The sequence below is a fragment of the Hyla sarda genome, chromosome 6 (assembly GCF_029499605.1).
Source record: "Hyla sarda isolate aHylSar1 chromosome 6, aHylSar1.hap1, whole genome shotgun sequence".
Lineage (NCBI taxonomy): Eukaryota > Metazoa > Chordata > Amphibia > Anura > Hylidae > Hyla > Hyla sarda.
The window spans coordinates 6,501,831-6,519,137 of NC_079194.1; positions in this window are offsets into that span (position 1 = coordinate 6,501,831).

Genomic DNA, 17,307 nt, shown 5'->3' on the forward strand with positions numbered 1-17,307 from the left:
TCCTCCAGACCCCTCTGTCCTCCTCCAGACTCCTCTGTCCTCCTCCTCCAGACTCCTCTGTCCTCCTCCTCCAGACTCCTCTGTCCTCCTCCTCCAGACCCCCTGTCCTCCTCCTCCAGACTCCTCTGTCCTCCTCCTCCAGACTCCTCTGTCCTCCTCCTCCAGACCCCCTGTCCTCCTCCTCCAGACCCCTCTGTCCTCCTCCAGACCCCTCTGTCCTCCTCCTCCAGACCCCCTGTCCTCCTCCTCCAGACTCCTCTGTCCCCCTCCTCCAGACTCCTCTGTCCCCCTCCTCCAGACTCCTCTGTCCTCCTCCTCCAGACTCCTCTGTCCTCCTCCTCCAGACCCCCTGTCCTCCTCCTCCAGACCCCTCTGTCCTCCTCCAGACTCCTCTGTCCTCCTCTAGACTCCTCTGTCCTCCTCCAGACTCCTCTGTCCTCCTCCTCTGTCCTCCTCCTCCAGACTCATAGAGATGCCAGGGCAGACAGAAGTTCCATGGCTGTCCGGCATGTTTGGAGTTGAAGTTTTGCAGCACCTGGAGGGCCACAGTTTGAGACCCCTGATGTAAGGTATTCAGGCCGAATTTACATCCCAACCAGACCACAGACTCATTCCACATTCCGCCCAGTAGGACATTATTGAGTGGAAAGAGATAAATAGGTCACACCGGGGGGGGGGGGGGGGCTATAGTGACCTAATGAAATGCGCACGTCCCCGGCTGTAGCCCATTGGGCCTCCCCATCCATCACTGGGGGAATTGTCCTTATTTCCTTCTCTTTTGTGTAAAATGTAAAAACTGACGAGAGACCAAAGTAAATTCAGCTGGAAGGGATTATATGATATATGGATGGTAACACCGCCCGGCCCCGGGATCGGCCCATCTCTGCCCCGGTCATTGGGTACATTTACCCACAAACATCCACAATCTGCACCGTGACCCTTTCTTCTTAAAATATTGTGGTGAGGGTGTGATGAGGGCAGATGTTATTACCCTAGGGGCAGATGGCATTAACTCCTTGTATTCGTGATGCCAGAGCGTGGTTAACCACCCGAGGAATGGCCGCTGAATCCTGGGCTAAGTGCGGGAAAAATATGGTCTCTAATGCCAAGTCAGTTGGAATAGTCTTTACAGCTCAGGAGGCCCAAGGAGATGACCAGTGACTTAGGAGACTTGCGGGCTTGCTGGGACTTGTAGTGAACTTGGACTGAATACTGCAGACCGACGCTGAATTTAGACAGACTTGACTATGACTGACTAGACTTCACCCCTTGTGTAGTTTTCCAGGCTTTGACGTTCCCCTGTGGAAGCACTTTGGAGGGGTCCTATAGGTCACCACACAAGTCACCTGGTCACGGACACCTTCCCTGGTTATATGACTTGGTAACAACATGTAAAGACATATGAACATTATAAAGACAATTTCATATATAACATAAAGCACTTATTAACCATTTGAGGTATATACAATAAGGGGGACTCAGGGGACACTGAGATAGAGTCCACCCCACAGGACAGAAAGGGTACAGTGCAACTCCTGTACTGGGTCACCACAAAATCTTTTCTCAGTCTAATGTATTAATGGCTGTGAAATGTGACTAACCGGCTGAGACTGAGGAGACAAGTGGTGCAGATCCGTCTGTCGTGGAAAATCTGATGTAAAGGGAATAAAAGAAGAATTACTTAAAAGTGCTGTCCAGTCCAGAAAACCCAGCTTTATATCCCCTACTAGTTAAGTATTCATACCCATGTATGACTGCTGCATCAGACAGGAAATCTCTTCAGGAGACTGGGAAAGCTGGTGGCGTACTATAAGCCCTGCACAGTTTACTGCGTGCCACCCAGCTTCCCCAGTCTGCTAAAGAGAATATTTGTCTGGGAAAGCAGTCATATTAAAGCTTTTCAGGAGACTGGGGGAGCAGTGTGCGTTTTGGACTGTGCACTGCCTGTCTCCCAGCTTTCCCTGTATGCTGAAGAGAATCTTTTTCTGGTAAAGCAGACATATTGGAGCTCTTCAGGAGATTCATCCCCAATGGCAGATAATGGGGGAGATGTGGATCGGACATGCTGCATTTCACAATCCACCACCAGAGGACGCTATCAGCAGTTTAGCCCCTTCTCCCCATACACTTGTGTGGTTGGCCAGGCGTGTATGTGGGGATCAGGCGACATAGATATTGTAAGTGTTGGGCCAGCTTTACATGCAATGCACCCTGGGAAAAGGTATAATATTAACCTATTAATAGAGAAAAATTACTTGTTGCTCTTAAAGGGGTACTAAATCAACTGGTGCCAGAAAGTTAAGCAGATTTGTAAATTACTTCTATTTAAAAATCTTAATCCTTCCAGTACTTATCAGCTGCTGTATACTGCAGAGGAAGTTGTGTAGTTCTCTCCAGTCTGACCACAGTGCTCTCTGCTGACACCTCTGTCCTTGTCGGGAACTGTCCATAGCAGGAGAGGTTTGCTATGGGGATTTTGGAGGTGTCAGCAGAGAGCACTGTGGTCAGACAGAAAAGAACTACACAACTTCCTGTGGAGCATACAGCAGCTGATAAGTACTGGAAGGATTGAGATTTTTATATAGAAGTAATTTACAAATCTGTTTAACTTCCTGGTAGCAGTTGTTTTCCACCAGAGTACCCCTTTAATATCCTCCCGATTCTGTATTCATTCAGTTTTTCAACATTGTCCATAGAGATAATCCGCCCGGTATTTGCGTTCTATAAACCCAGCGGAAGATTCCGGGTGAGCTGGATATAATAATAGAATCACTGATGGGGACGTTTCCTGTGGAAATCTGGGTGGTACCAAAAAATTCCATGATGTGTTTCCTCTGACAGAACAATAGATCCGGTGATGGAGAATCATCAGTTTCCATTACTGCACAGTGTGTACTGGGACTAGGGCTGCAACCTGGACCTTTATATTAGAAATACCGGCAATGCAATGGGCGGTATTTATCCAACCAATCCTCCAACTCCCGAAATGTGCACCGTAACCTATAACAGTGTATCCCAACCAGGGGCGCCTCCAGCTGTTGCAAAACTACAACTCCCAGCATACTCCTTTAACCCCTTAACGACGAAGGACGTATATGTACGTCCTCCGCTGGCTCCCGCGATATGCCGTGGGGTCACGCGGTGTCCCCGCGTCATATCGGGTCGGTCCCGGCAGCTATCAACGGCCGGGACACGCGGCTAATACAGGACATCACCGATCGCGGTGATGCCCTGTATTAACCCTTCAGACGCGGTGATCAAAGCTGACCGCCGCATCTGAAATGAAAGTGAAAGTAACCCGGCTGCTCTGTCGGGCTGTTCGGGACCGCCGCGGTGAAATCGCGGAGTCCCGAACAACTTACAGGACACCGGGAGGGACCTTACCTGCCTCCTCGGTGTCCGATCGACGAATGACTGCTCCGTGCCTGAGATCCAGGCAGGAGCAGTCAAGCGCCGATAACACTGATCACAGGCGTGTTAATAAACGCCAGTGATCAGCATGAGAGATCAGTTTGTGCAGTGTTATAGGTCCCTATGGGATAATAATGATCAGTATGTGCAGTGTTATAGGTCCCTATGGCATAATAATGATCAGTATGTGCAGTGTTATAGGTCCCTATGGGATAATAATGATCAGTATGTGCAGTTTTATAGGTCCCTATGGGATAATAATGATCAGTATGTGCAGTGTTATAGGTCCCTATGGGATAACAATGATCAGTGTAAGAGATCAGTGTGTGCAGTATTATAGGTCCCTATGGGATAATAATGATCAGTATGTGCAGTTTTATAGGTCCCTATGGGATAATAATGATCAGTATGTGCAGTGTTATAGGTCCCTATGGGATAACAATGATCAGTGTAAGAGATCAGTGTGTGCAGTGTTATAGTCTCCTATGGGATAACAATGATCAGTGTAAGAGATCAGTGTGTGCAGTGTTATAGTCTCCTATGGGATAACAATGATCAGTGTAAGAGATCAGTGTGTGTAATGTTATAGGTCCCTATGGGATAACAATGATCAGTGTGTGCAGTGTTATAGTCTCCTGTGGGAGCTATAACACTGCAAAAAAAAGTTAAAAAAAAGTGTTAATAAAGGTCATTTAACCCCTTTCCTAATAAAAGTTTGAATCACCCCCCTTTTCCCATAAAAAAAATAAAACAGTGTAAATAAAAATAAACATATGTGGTATCGCCGCATGCATAAATGTCCGAACTATAAAAATATATCGTTAATTAAACCGCACGGTCAATGGCGCACACGTAAAAAAATTCCAAAGTCCAAAAGAGCGTATTTTTGGTCACTTTTTATACCATTAAAAAATGAATAAAAAGTGATCAAAAAGTCCGATCAATACAAAATGGTACCGATAAAAACTTCCGATCACGGCGCAAAAAATGAGTCCTCATACCGCCCTGTACGTGGAAAAATAAAAAAGTTATAGGGGTCAGAAGATGACAATTTTAAACATATACATTTTCCTGCATGTAGTTATGATTTTTTTCAGAAATACGACAAAATCACCTATATAAGTAGGGGATCATTGTAATCGTATGGACCTACAGAATAAAGAGAAGGGGTCATTTTTACAGAAATATGCACTGCGTAGAAACGGAAGCTCCCAAAAGTTACAAAATGGAGTTCTTTCTTTGATTTTGTCGCACAATTATTTTTTTTCACATTTCGCTGTGAATTTTTGACTAATGTCACTGCAAAGTAGAATTGGTGACCCAAAAAATAAGCCATAAAATGGATTTTTAGTTGGAAAAGTGAAAGGGTTATGATTTTTAAAAGGTAAGGAGGAAAAAACGAAAGTGCAAAAAACTGAAAAACCCTGCGTCCTTAAGGGGTTAAAGGGGTACTCCGGTGGAAAACTTATTTTTTTTTTTTTTTTTATCAACTGGTGCCAGAAAGTTAAACAGATTTGTAAATTACTTCTATTAAAAAATCATAATCCTTCCAGTACTTATTAGCTGCTGTATACTACAGAGGAAATTATTTTCTTTTTGGAACACAGGGCTCTCTACTGACATCATGACCACAGAGCTCTCTGCAGACATCACGAGCACAGTGCTCTCTGCTGACATCTCTGTCCATTTTAGGAACTGTCCAGAGTAGGAGAAAATCCCCATAGCAAACATATGCTGCTCTGGACAGTTCCTAAAATGGACAGAGATGTCAGCAGAGAGCACTGTGGTCATGATGTCAGCAGAGAGCTCTGTGTTTCAAAAAGAATTTCCGCTGTTGTATTCAGCAGCTAATAAGTACTGGAAGGATTAAGATTTTTTAATAGAAGTAATATACAAATCTGTTTAACTTTCTGGCACCAGTTGATTTAAAAAAAAAAAATTCCCACCGGAGTACCCCTTTAACCCCTATCCAAAGATGTCTGATCACGGGGGTCCTGCGAAAATTGAAAGCAGCGATCTGATTGGTTGCTATGGGCAACTCAGCAACTTTTCCTCTGAACGGGTTTTGATAAATCTCCCCCAGTATGTTTAGAAGGATGGATTCCCGCGATGGGAGACGTGACATCACGCCACGCCCCCTCCATTCATGCCTATGGGAGGGGGTGGGACGGCTGTCTTACTGTTTAGAATCCCGGATGCTGCACAGATAGGGGAATAAGATGTCTGGGAGGTGGAGTACCCCTTTAAACTTCTCTCTTCCTGCTTCCTTGACGAGTTCTTGGAGCAGGACCTGCCAATCACCGGCTACTGCTGTGTCCCACCTCCATCAATGCTTGTGTGATGTCCCAGTACGGGATGTTGCGGTAATGTACCTCTGTCCTGTCAGGCAGAGTCTCTGCGTGTCCTTGGGGCTCTCCTGCAGCAAACCCTATAGCAGTGGTCTCCAACCTGCGGACCTCCAGATGTTGCAAAACTACAACTCCCAGCATGCCCGGACAGCCAACGGCTGTCCTTGCATGCTGGGAGTTGTAGTTTTGCAACATCTGGAGGTCCGCAGGTTGAAGACCACTGCCCTATAGTATTTACAGGTTATGTGTAGTTATGTATTATAAGTGTAATATACCTTTAAATTTGTACCACATGATTGTATTGTTACCCAGAGAACCCCAGTGACCAGGCGACCTCCCAAGTGACCTATGGGCTCCTTGCACAGCCCCTTATATAACAAGGGGAGGGGCTGCAATCGCTCTTCTCTTACACCTCGTGTTTTGCCGAGTTCCAGTGCAGTCAAGTGTTCCGGTGCCTGTGTTCAGCCATTGGAGGCCTTAAAGGGGTTATCTAGGAAAAAAAACTTTTTTATATATCAACTGGCTCTAGAAAGTTGAACAGATTTGTAAATTACTTCTATTAAAAAATCTTAATCCTTTCAGTACTTATGAGCTTCTGAAGTTGAGGTTGTTCTTTCCTTTCTAAGTGCTCTCTGCTGACATCTCTGCTTGTCTCGGGAACCGCCCAGTTTAGAAGAGGTTTGCTATGTGAATTTGCTTCTAAACTGGGCGGTTCCCGAGACACGTGTCATCAGAGAGGACTTAGACAGAAAAGAACAACCTTAACTTCAGAAGCTCATAAGTACTGAAAGGATTAAGATTTTTTTATAGAAGTAATTTACAAATCTGTTTAACTTTCTGGAGCCAGTTGATATATAAAGAAAAAGTTTTTTCCTGGATAACCCCTTTAAAGTTATCCGGTGGATAACTTCTTTTTTGAAGAAGTTAAACAGATTTGTAAATTACTTCTATCAAAAAATCTTAATCCTTCCAGTACTTATTAGCTGCTGAATACTACAGAGCAAATTCTTTTCTTTTTGGAACACAGTGCTCTCTGCTGACATCACGAGCACAGTGCTCTCTGCTGACATCTCTGTCCATTTTAGGAACTGTCCAGAGCAGCATATGTTTGCTATGGGGATTTTCTCCTACTCTGGACAGTTCTTAAAACGGACAGAGATGTCAGCAGAGAGAGCACTGTGCTCGTGATGTCAGCAGAGAGCACCGTGTTTCAAAAAGAAAAGAATTTCCTCTGTACTGTTCAGCAGCTAATAAGTACTGGGAGGATTAAGATTTACAAATCTGTTTAACTTTCTGGCACCAGTTGATTAAGGGTGCGTTCCCACAGGGCGTATACGCAGCGTATTTGACGCTGCGCAAAATGTATGGCAGCAGCGGGAAATACGCTGCGTATCCCTTGCTCACTATACACACAGGGCTTTCCGGCGGCAGCCCTATGTGTGTAGTGAGTTATGGAGGCGGGGCCGCGCGTCACAGATACGCCGGCACACGGCCCCGCCTCCAAAACTCACTACACACATAGGGCTGCCGCCGGAAAGCCCTGTGTGTATAGTGAGCAAGGGATACGCAGCGTATTTCCCGCTGCTGCCATACATTTTGCGCAGCGTCAAATACGCTGCGTATACGCCCTGTGGGAACGCACCCTAAAAAAAAAAAGTTTTCCACCGGAGTACCCCTTTAAATGCTAAACGTACCCCTTTAGGGCGAGAGCTACATGGCGACTTTGGCCATAATAAAGCTCACACACCCAACGATCACCATGTTGTTAATGAAAGAGGAAGGAGTCCAACTGCAACCTCCAAGCGACTGCAACCAGGCCTCCATTTTGGACAGATTTCAAGTGTCTGGCAGGTTGTGGGCGGGGGCCTCCCAAGCCACAACCCGACCCCTTTTACTTTAATTAGCTGCAACTTGATGATCTTTGGCCATGTGACCTGTGCTGCGGAGTCGCCGCCATGTTACCCTCATTAGTGGAGGCGGAGGACCCCCCTACCTGAAAGTCTTTTTAATCTGGGAAACCTGATTCATGTATCCATAGTAAACAAAGAGCGATCTGCAAACAGTCTCCGGAGAATCGTCTCGTTGCGGTCGCGCTCAGTTGTTTCATCCGTAATGAAGTCAGTTGTGGTAAACACGAAGATGACATTTACCAGAGCGTTCTGCCTCTTATTCTACAGCGTAATTAAAACAAAAGCGCATTATGCTGCGGGGAACAGACGCGCAGGTTACGACACGAACACCAGGATAATTCGATTGTTTCTCTGGCGTAAACCGCTGGCAGAGCATATCCCGAAATGTAATTACAAATCAGAGCCGTAATCTCAGCCGATGGTATTGCCCTTGAAATGAGACTTTTATAATGAGGTAAAAGACAGAGATCTAAACTGTGGAGCTACAGCTGCTGCAAAACTACAACTCCCAGCATGCCCGGACAGCCAACGGCTGTCCGGGCATGCTGAGAGTTGTTGTTTTGCAACAGCTGGGGGTCCACAGTTTGGAGGCCACTGTTCTGGAAATGATTCATTGACTTCTATAGGAGAGCGGTGTGGGCATGCTATGTGACATGTGCAGGGAGGGGGAGGACGTGAGCTGTAACTATAACCTATTGACTTCTATGGGAGAGTGTTATGGGCATGCTATGTGACACGTGCAGGGAGGGGGAGGAGGTGAGCTGTGACTATAACCTATTGACTTCTATGAGAGTGTTGCATGGAGGGGGAGGATCACAGCTGTGACCGTCACCTAAGAGTCTTGTGGGCATGCTCTGGAACATGTGCAGGTAGATGGAGGAGGTGTACTGTGATCATCATCTATTGACTTCTATAGGAGTGTGTTGTGGACATGCTCTGCGACCATTGCAAGGAGGGGGAGAAAGTGTGCTGAGAGTTGTAGTTTTGCAAAAGCTCGGGGTCCACAGTTTGGAGGCCCCTGTTCTGTGTGGGCATGCTATGTGACATGTGCAGGGAGGGGGAGGAGGTGAGCTGTGACTATAACCTATTGACTTCTATGGGAGAGTGTTATGGGCATGCTATGCGACATGTGCAGGGAGGAGGTGAGCTGTGACTATAACCTATTGACTTCTATGGGAGAGTGTTATGGGCATGCTATGTGACATGTGCAGGGAGGAGGTGAGCTGTGACTATAACCTATTGACTTCTATGGGAGAGTGTTATGGGCATGCTATGTGACATGTGCAGGGAGGCGGAGGAGAGGAGCTGTGACTATAACCTATTGACTTCTATGGGAGAGTGTTATGGACATGCTATGTCACATGTGGAGGGGAGCTGTGACTATAACCTATTGACTTCTATGGGAGAGTGTTATGGGCTACATGCTATGTGACACGTGCAGGGAGGGGGAGGAGGGGAGCTGTAACTAACCTATTGACTTCTGTGGGAGATTGTTATGGGCTACATGCTATGTGACACGTGCAGGGAGTCTTGTGGGCATACTCTGGGACATGTGCAGGGAGATGGAGGAGGTATGCTGTGATCATCATCTATTGACTTCTATAGGAGTGTGTTGTGGACATGCTTGGCGACCATTGCAAGGAGGGGGAGAAAGTGTACTGTAATCATCATCTATTGACTTTTATGGGACAGTGTTGTTGACATGCTCTGTGACCTGTGCAGGAAAATAAGAGAGTAAACTGTGTTGTGGGCATTCTCAATGACCTGTGGAAGGAGGGGGAAAAGGTGTGCTTTGACTGCTATGAGAGTGTTGCTGGCATGCTTTGCAACCTTTGCATGGAGGGGGAGAGCTGTGACCATCAACTATTGACTTATTTGCAAGTGTTGTGGGCATGCTCTGCGACATGTGCATGGAGAGGGAGGAGGTGTACTATGATAATAATCTATTGACCTCTATAGGAGTGTGTTGTGGACATGCTCTGTGACCATTGCAAGGAAGGGGAGGAGGTTTGGTGTGATCATCATCCATTGACTTTTATGGCAAAGTTTTGTGGACATGCTGTGTGACCTGTGCAGGGAAGGGAGGAGGTGAGCTGTGCATATAACCTATTGACTTCTATGGATAAGTGCAGTGGGTCAATCAGATGGTCTTTTCATTACGTTTCACTGTATGTCAGTCACAGCTGTGGAGGCAGAGTTATCTTTGGGTGGAATTGGTAAATATGTATTGACTCCAAATTGCTTTTGATTAGGAGAATGTGATGTCGCCTCTCACATCAGGCAATTATTATTATTTTTTTTTTTTATCACTAATTATTATAGATTAGTGGTTTCCCACTGCGGACCTCCTATGTTCTGTCCTGATCTTGCTGTTACTAGAGACAGAATTCCCCTAACAACAGTCAGTGAACAGCAGATTGCAGAGAAGTGAGAAACCTATTGGCCAGAATAGTGTAAAAGCAGTGGTGGCCACACAGTGGACCTCCAGCTGTTGCAAAACTACAACTCCCAGCATGCCCGGACAGCCAACGGCTGTTTTGATTTTTTTTTTCAGTTTGATAGGTTACTATGGGTGACTGTGCCACTTTTTTTTTTTTATCACTAATTATTATAGATTAGTGGTTTTCCACTGTTGACCTCCTATGTTCTGTCCTGATCTTGCTGTTACTAGAGACAGAATTCCCCTAACAACAGTCAGTGAACAGCAGATGGCAGAGAAGTGAGAAACCTATTGGCCAGAATAGTGTAAAAGCAGTGGTGGCCATTCAGTGGACATCCAGCTGTTGCAAAACTACAATTCCCAGCATGCCCGGACAGCCGTTGGCTGTCCGGGCATGCTGGGAGTTGTAGTTTTGCAACATTTAGATTTTTTTTCCCCGAAGACATCAGCCTGATTGGTTACTATGGGTGACTGCGCCACTTTTTTTTTATCACTAATTATTATAGATTAGTGGTTTCCCACTGCGGACCTCCTATGTTCTGTCCTGAACTTGCTGTTACTAGAGACAGAATTCCCCTAACAACAGTCAGTGAACAGCAGATTGCAGAGAAGTGAGAAACCTATTGGCCAGAATAGTGTAAAAGCAGTGGTGGCCACACAGTGGACCTCAGGCTGTTGCAAAACTACAACTCCCAGCATTGGCTGTCGGGGCATGCTGGGAGTTGTAGTTTTGCAACATTTAGATTTTTTTTCCGAAGACATCGGCCTGATTTTTGGGGGACAGAGACTGAATAAACAAAAAAAGGGCACTTCTTATAATTATTTATATCAATGCCCACATAATGATGCCAGACTGCCCGGGGCACTTATGGGAGGAACATCAAAAGGGCCGGGGCTCAAGCCTCCTTTCTTGTACATAACCGGCGACCACAGTCACGTAAATCAAGGTAAGAATTTTTATGGCGTCAAACCTGGAGTAGAGGCGAGGAGGTATGTGAGCGCAAATCACTCCGACACCTTTTATTACCAGGTTGCCGCCCATCACCTCTGGGCACAGACCCTTCATGACTTCTCCTTCCCTGCCCAGGTGTGAACATCTCCGCAATCATTCCTGGGAAATCCTCTGATTACACAATTCCATATACAACCTTTAAAATTAGGAATAATTCTCCAAAATATCCCCAAATCTTGGGGAAGAATTTAGTGAGATTTAGAAAGTCAAAACAGCTGTGATCACCATCGCCAGTGACTGACAGCCAAAAAATAACAGGAAGCTGGGAAACTTTAAAGGGATACTCTGGTGGAAAACATTTTTTTTTTGTTTTTTAATCAACTGGTGCCAGAAAGTTAAACAGATTTGTAAATTACTTCTATAAAAAAATCTTAATCCTTCCAGTACTTATTAGCTGCTGAATACTACAGAGGAAATTCTTTTCTTTTTGGAACTCATATCACGAGCACAGTGCTCTCTGCTGACATCTCTGTCCATTTTAAGAACTGTCCAGAGTAGGAGAAAATCTCCATAGCAAACATATGCTGCTCTGGACAGTTCCTAAAATGGACAGAGATGTCAGCAGAGAGCACTGTGGTCATGATGTCAGCAGAGAGCACTGTGTTCCAAAAAGAAAATAATTTCCTCTGTAGTATACAGCAGCTAATAAGTACTGAAAGGATTAAGATTTTTTAATAGAAGTAATTTACAAAAAAAAAAAAAAAAAAAAAGTTTTCCACCGGAGTACCCCTTTAAGGAATATTCCACCAAAGCGGTTGTTGTGTAGAAGAATTAATAAAGTTTATTTAAAAGTAACACAGCTGTACGGTCAGATCATTGACTTTAGATTTGATATCAGGAATGATAACACTAAGGCCGGGTTCACACCACGTTTTTGCAGTACAGTTTCCGTATACATTCTCAATGTGAAAACCGTACGGAATCGTATTGAAAAACCGTATGCCAAACGATGCATCCTGTTTGCGTCTTGTACGGTTTTGTCTGTTTTTTTCCCGTAACCAAAACTTTAGCCTAACACGTTTTTTTGGTCCGGGTGGAAAACCGTATTAAGCCGTATACGTTTTATATCGTATACTGGGAACCGTACAGACCTGTATGTGCGTACGGTTCCATCCAGTTTGCACCATGCGGTTTTTGACTTTGCACAGTTTTTTTCTTGGAATTTCAATCAAACAAGTGAAACTTTATTCGTAATGTAGTGAAAAGTTAAAAACCTATACGTTTTTTTTCTTAAATAATGAATGCAACCAGACATAATTTTTCAAACCGTATACAGATTTAAATTTGTCCACACGTTTTGATACAGTTTAGTGCGGTTTTGGGGAATCCGTTTTTCATCAAAAACCTGAAACGGGAACTGTATTGCAAAAACGTGGTGTGAATGCAGCCTAATCCAGATTCATTTCTCCAAAAGGAAGAGCCCCTCAGATGGCTGTTTCTGGAGTTTTTGACCCTCATCAGTACAGGGCAGAGGGTCATTGGCTAGAGCAATACCCTAAAGGGGTACTCCAGTGGGAATAAAAATGTTCATATCAACTGGCTCCAGAAAGTCCTATACACGAGTCAACTATTCATCTGTTCATCCACAGTGTATTTGGCCCTTAAAGGGGTACTCCAGTGGAAACCAATTTTTTCATATCACCTGGTGCCAGAAAGTTATACAGATCTGTAAATTACTTCCATATAAAAATCTTAATCCTTCCAGTACTTATCAGCTGCTGTATGCTCCACAGGAAGTTGTGTAGTTCTTTCCAGTCTAAGTACAGTGCTCTCTGCTGACAACTCTGTCCATGTCAGGAACTGTCCAGAGTAGAAGAAAATCCCCATGGCAAACCTCTCCTGCTCTGGACAGTTCCTGACAGAGGTGGCAGCAGAGAGCACTGTGGTCAGACAAAAAAGAACTACAGAACTTCCTGTGGAGCATACAGCAGCTTATAAGTGCTGGAAGGATTAAGATTTTTTAATGGAAGTAATTTACAGATCTGATAAACTTTCTGGCACCAGTTGATTTGAAAAAAAACTTTTCCAACAGAGTTCCCTTTAAGGGCCAATTACATAGGGTGACTGTTGAATGAACAGGCCACCTGTGTTTAGGACCCAGCGATCAGCCCACAAATGAAACAATGCCTAATACGTCAGCTGAGGAGCAGACAGGAAATGAATACAGCATGGATGTAGGTGCTGCTTCCATGTTGATTGTGGCTCCTCTTTCCCTGCTGAGGTTATTATGAGTCATTGGAGCTCACCTGGTTCTCTGAGGATCGACGCCTAAAATGTGGTGCCGAAATGCATGAAAAAAATCTAATAAAGGCTTCGCTGCCTATAAAAACAAGAATTAATTACAGTTCTGTCTCCTATAAAACCGGCCGACCGAAAAACTATTACATAGGCAAATAGGATCTGATGAGACTGTGAAGAGAAGATTTATACAGAGATGGGATTAATATAAGTGTAAGGGGGGATATATACTGTATATATGATGTCACTGGATCTACATATGTGGCCCCGACATGGCCAGCTATGGCTTCCATATCCCAGTGGATACTTATTGTAAAGTAATGTTACCCAGCCTGTGGTAGGGACAGAGGAGTCTGGAGGAGGAGGACAAAGGAGTCTGGAGCAGGAGGACAGAGGAGTCTGGAGCAGGAGGACAGAGGAGTCTGGAGTAGGAGGACAGAGGATACTGGAGGAGGAGGACAGAGGAGTCTGGAGGAGGAGGACAGAGGGGTCTGGAGGAGGAGGACAGAGGAGTCTGGAGGAGGAGACAGAGGAGTCTGGAGCAGGAGGGCAGAGGGGTCTGGAGGAGGAGGACAGAGGAGTCTGGAGGAGGAGACAGAGGAGTCTGGAGCAGGAGGGCAGAGGGGTCTGGAGGAGGAGGACAGAGGAGTCTGGAAGAGGAGGACAGAGGAGTCTGGAGGTGGAGGACAGAGGATTCTGGAGGAGAAGGACAGAGGAGTCTGGAGGAGGAGGACAGAGGGGTCTGGATGAGGAATCTGGAGGAGGATAGAGGAATCTGGAGGGGGAGGACAGAGGAGTCTGGAGGAAGAGGACAGAGGAGTCTGGAGGAGGAGGACAGAGGGGTCTCGAGGAGGAGGACAGAGGGGTCTGGAGGTAGAGGACAGCGGAGTCTGGAGGAGGAGGACAGTGGGTTCTCGAGGAGGAGGACAGAAGAGTCTGGAGAAGGACACAGGAGTCTGGGCGGCTCCATGTTACGTGATATGGGGCGGTGTGAGTATACCCTAGTAGAGAGTGTAGGGATGTGTATCGGGTGATCTGGGGTCATGCGAGTATACCTTTTTATAGAGTGCAGGGACGTTTATCGGGTGATTTGAAGTGGTGTGAGTATACACTAGTATAGAGTGCAGGGCCATGTATCGGGTGATCTCCAGTCCTGTGAGTAAACACTAGTATAGAGTGCAGGGAAATGTATTGGGTGATCTGGGGTTTGTGCGATCATACACTATTATAGTGTGCAGGGACATGTATCGGGTGATCTCCAGTCCTGTGAGTATACACTAGTATAGTGTGCAGGGGCATGTATCGGGTGATCTGTGGTTGTGTGAGCATACACTAGTATAGTGTGCAGGGACATGTATGGGGTGATGTGTGATTGTGTGAGTATACACTAGTATAGAGTGCAGGGACATGTATCGGGTGATGTGTGATTGTGTGAGTATACACTAGTATAGAGTGCAGGGACATGTATCGGGTGATGTGTGATTGTGTGAGTATACACTAGTATAGAGTGCAGGGACATGTATCGGGTGATCTGTGGTTGTGTGAGCATACACTAGTATAGTGTGCAGGGACATGTATCGGGTGATGTGTGATTGTGTGAGTATACACTAGTATAGAGTGCAGGGACATGTTTCGGGTGATGTGTGATTGTGTGAGTATACACTAGTATAAAGTGCAGGGACATGTATCGGGTGATCTTGGGTTGTGTGAGTATACACTAGTATAGAGTGCAGGGACATGTATCGGGTGATCTTGGGTTGTGTGAGTATACACTAGTATAGAGTGCAGGGACATGTATCGGGTGATCTGGGGTTGTGTGAGTATGCAGTAGTATAGAGTGCAGGGACATGTATCGGGTGATGTGTGATTGTGTGAGTATACACTAGTATAGAGTGCAGGGACATGTATCGGGTGATGTGTGATTGTGTGAGTATACACTAGTATAAAGTGCAGGGACATGTATCGGGTGATCTTGGGTTGTGTGAGTATACACTAGTATAAAGTGCAGGGACATGTATCAGGTGATCTGGGGTTGTGTGAGTATACAGTAGTATAGAGTGCAGGGACATGTATCAGGTGATCTGGGGTTGTGTGAGTATACAGTAGTATACAGTGCAGGGACATGTATCAGGTGATCTGGGGTTGTTTGAGTATACACTAGTATAAAGTGCAGGGACATGTATCGGGTGATCTGGGGTCGTGTGAGTATGCAGTAGTATAGAGTGCAGGGACATGTATCAGGTGATCTGGGGTCGTGTGAGTATGCAGTAGTATAGAGTGCAGGGACATGTATCGGGTGATCTGGGGTCGTGTGAGTATGCAGTAGTATAGAGTGCAGGGACATGTATCGGGTGATCTGGGGTCGTGTGAGTATGCAGTAGTATAGAGTGCAGGGACATGTATCGGGTGATCTGGGGTTGTGTGAGTATACAGTAGTATAGAGTGCAGGGACATGTATCAGGTGATCTGGGGTTGTGTGAGTATACACTAGTATAAAGTGCAGGGACATGTATCGGGTGATCTGGGGTCGTGTGAGTATGCAGTAGTATAGAGTGCAGGGACATGTATCAGGTGATCTGGGGTCGTGTGAGTATGCAGTAGTATAGATTGCAGGGACATGTATCAAGTGATCTGGGGTCGTGTGAGTTTGCAGTAGTATAGAGTGCAGGGACATGTATCGGGTGAGTACGTTCTTTGTTTCCATCTCCAGGATTGGTGATATGATGTCACCCAGAAACAATGAATAATTATGTGCTTATCCGGATGCCTGGCAGTCGTCTCTCACCAGGCCGCAGACATGTCGGAGTGTTCCCTCCTCACTTTATCTCATGTAGCAACATTTGGGGGTTGTTGACGCTCATGTCGTGAACCACTATAGAGCGTACGATGTAATACCAGTAGTGACCACAGGTGGGGTATTTGTCAGATTATGTATTTGTTACTATATGTATAATTCATTGTGCATTATAGATGCAGACAAAATGCAAGAACTATTTAATAGAACTATTAAACTGTAATTAACAATAATAACAAAATCCGACTGTAAAGGGAAAAAAAATGGCAGTAAAAATGTGATAAAACCTGCAGCAATTTAAATAATTTAGTTATTTAGAAAAATGTCTATTTACTGCTAGAAATATGACCAGAAATACAGTGTGTGAATATGGCCTTATAGGAAAAAAATACATGTAATATACTTAAAAAAATTCACATATAAACGAGACCTTATACAAAAACCCACACAGAACGGGGGAGATTTATGGCGCCATCTTATAATATGATTCTCTTTGTCGTCTTTCATTTAACTAATGCAATATGAGAAGTGAAAGTTATGTTTTGTTGCTATGGGCTGAGCCCTGATTGGTTGCTATGGGCTTAGCTGTGATTGGTTAATATGGGCTGAGCCCTGATTGGTTCCTATGGGCTGAGCCCTGATTGGTTCCTATGGGCTGAGCCCTGATTGGTTCCTATGGGCTGAGCCCTGATTGGTTGCTATGGGCTGAGCCCTGATTGTTTCCTATGGGCTGAGCTGTGATTGGTTCCTATGGGCTGAGCTGTAATTGGTTCCTATGGGCTGAGCTGTGATTGGTTAATATGGGCTGAGCTGTGATTGGTTGCTATGGGCTGAGCCCTGATTGTTTCCTATGGGCTGAGCCCTGATTGGTTGCTATGGGCTGAGCTGTGATTGGTTAATATGGGCTGAGCTGCAATTGGTTCCTATGGGCTGAGCCCTGATTGGTTCCTATGGGCTGAGCCCTGATTGGTTCCTATGGGCTGAGCTGTGATTGGTTAATATGGGCTGAGCCCTGATTGGTTGCTATGGGCTGAGTTGTGATTGGTTAATATGGGCTGAGCTGTAATTGGTTTCTATGGGCTGAGCCCTGATTGTTTCCTATGGGCTGAGCCCTGATTGGTTCCTATGGGCTTAGCTGTGATTGGTTCCTATGG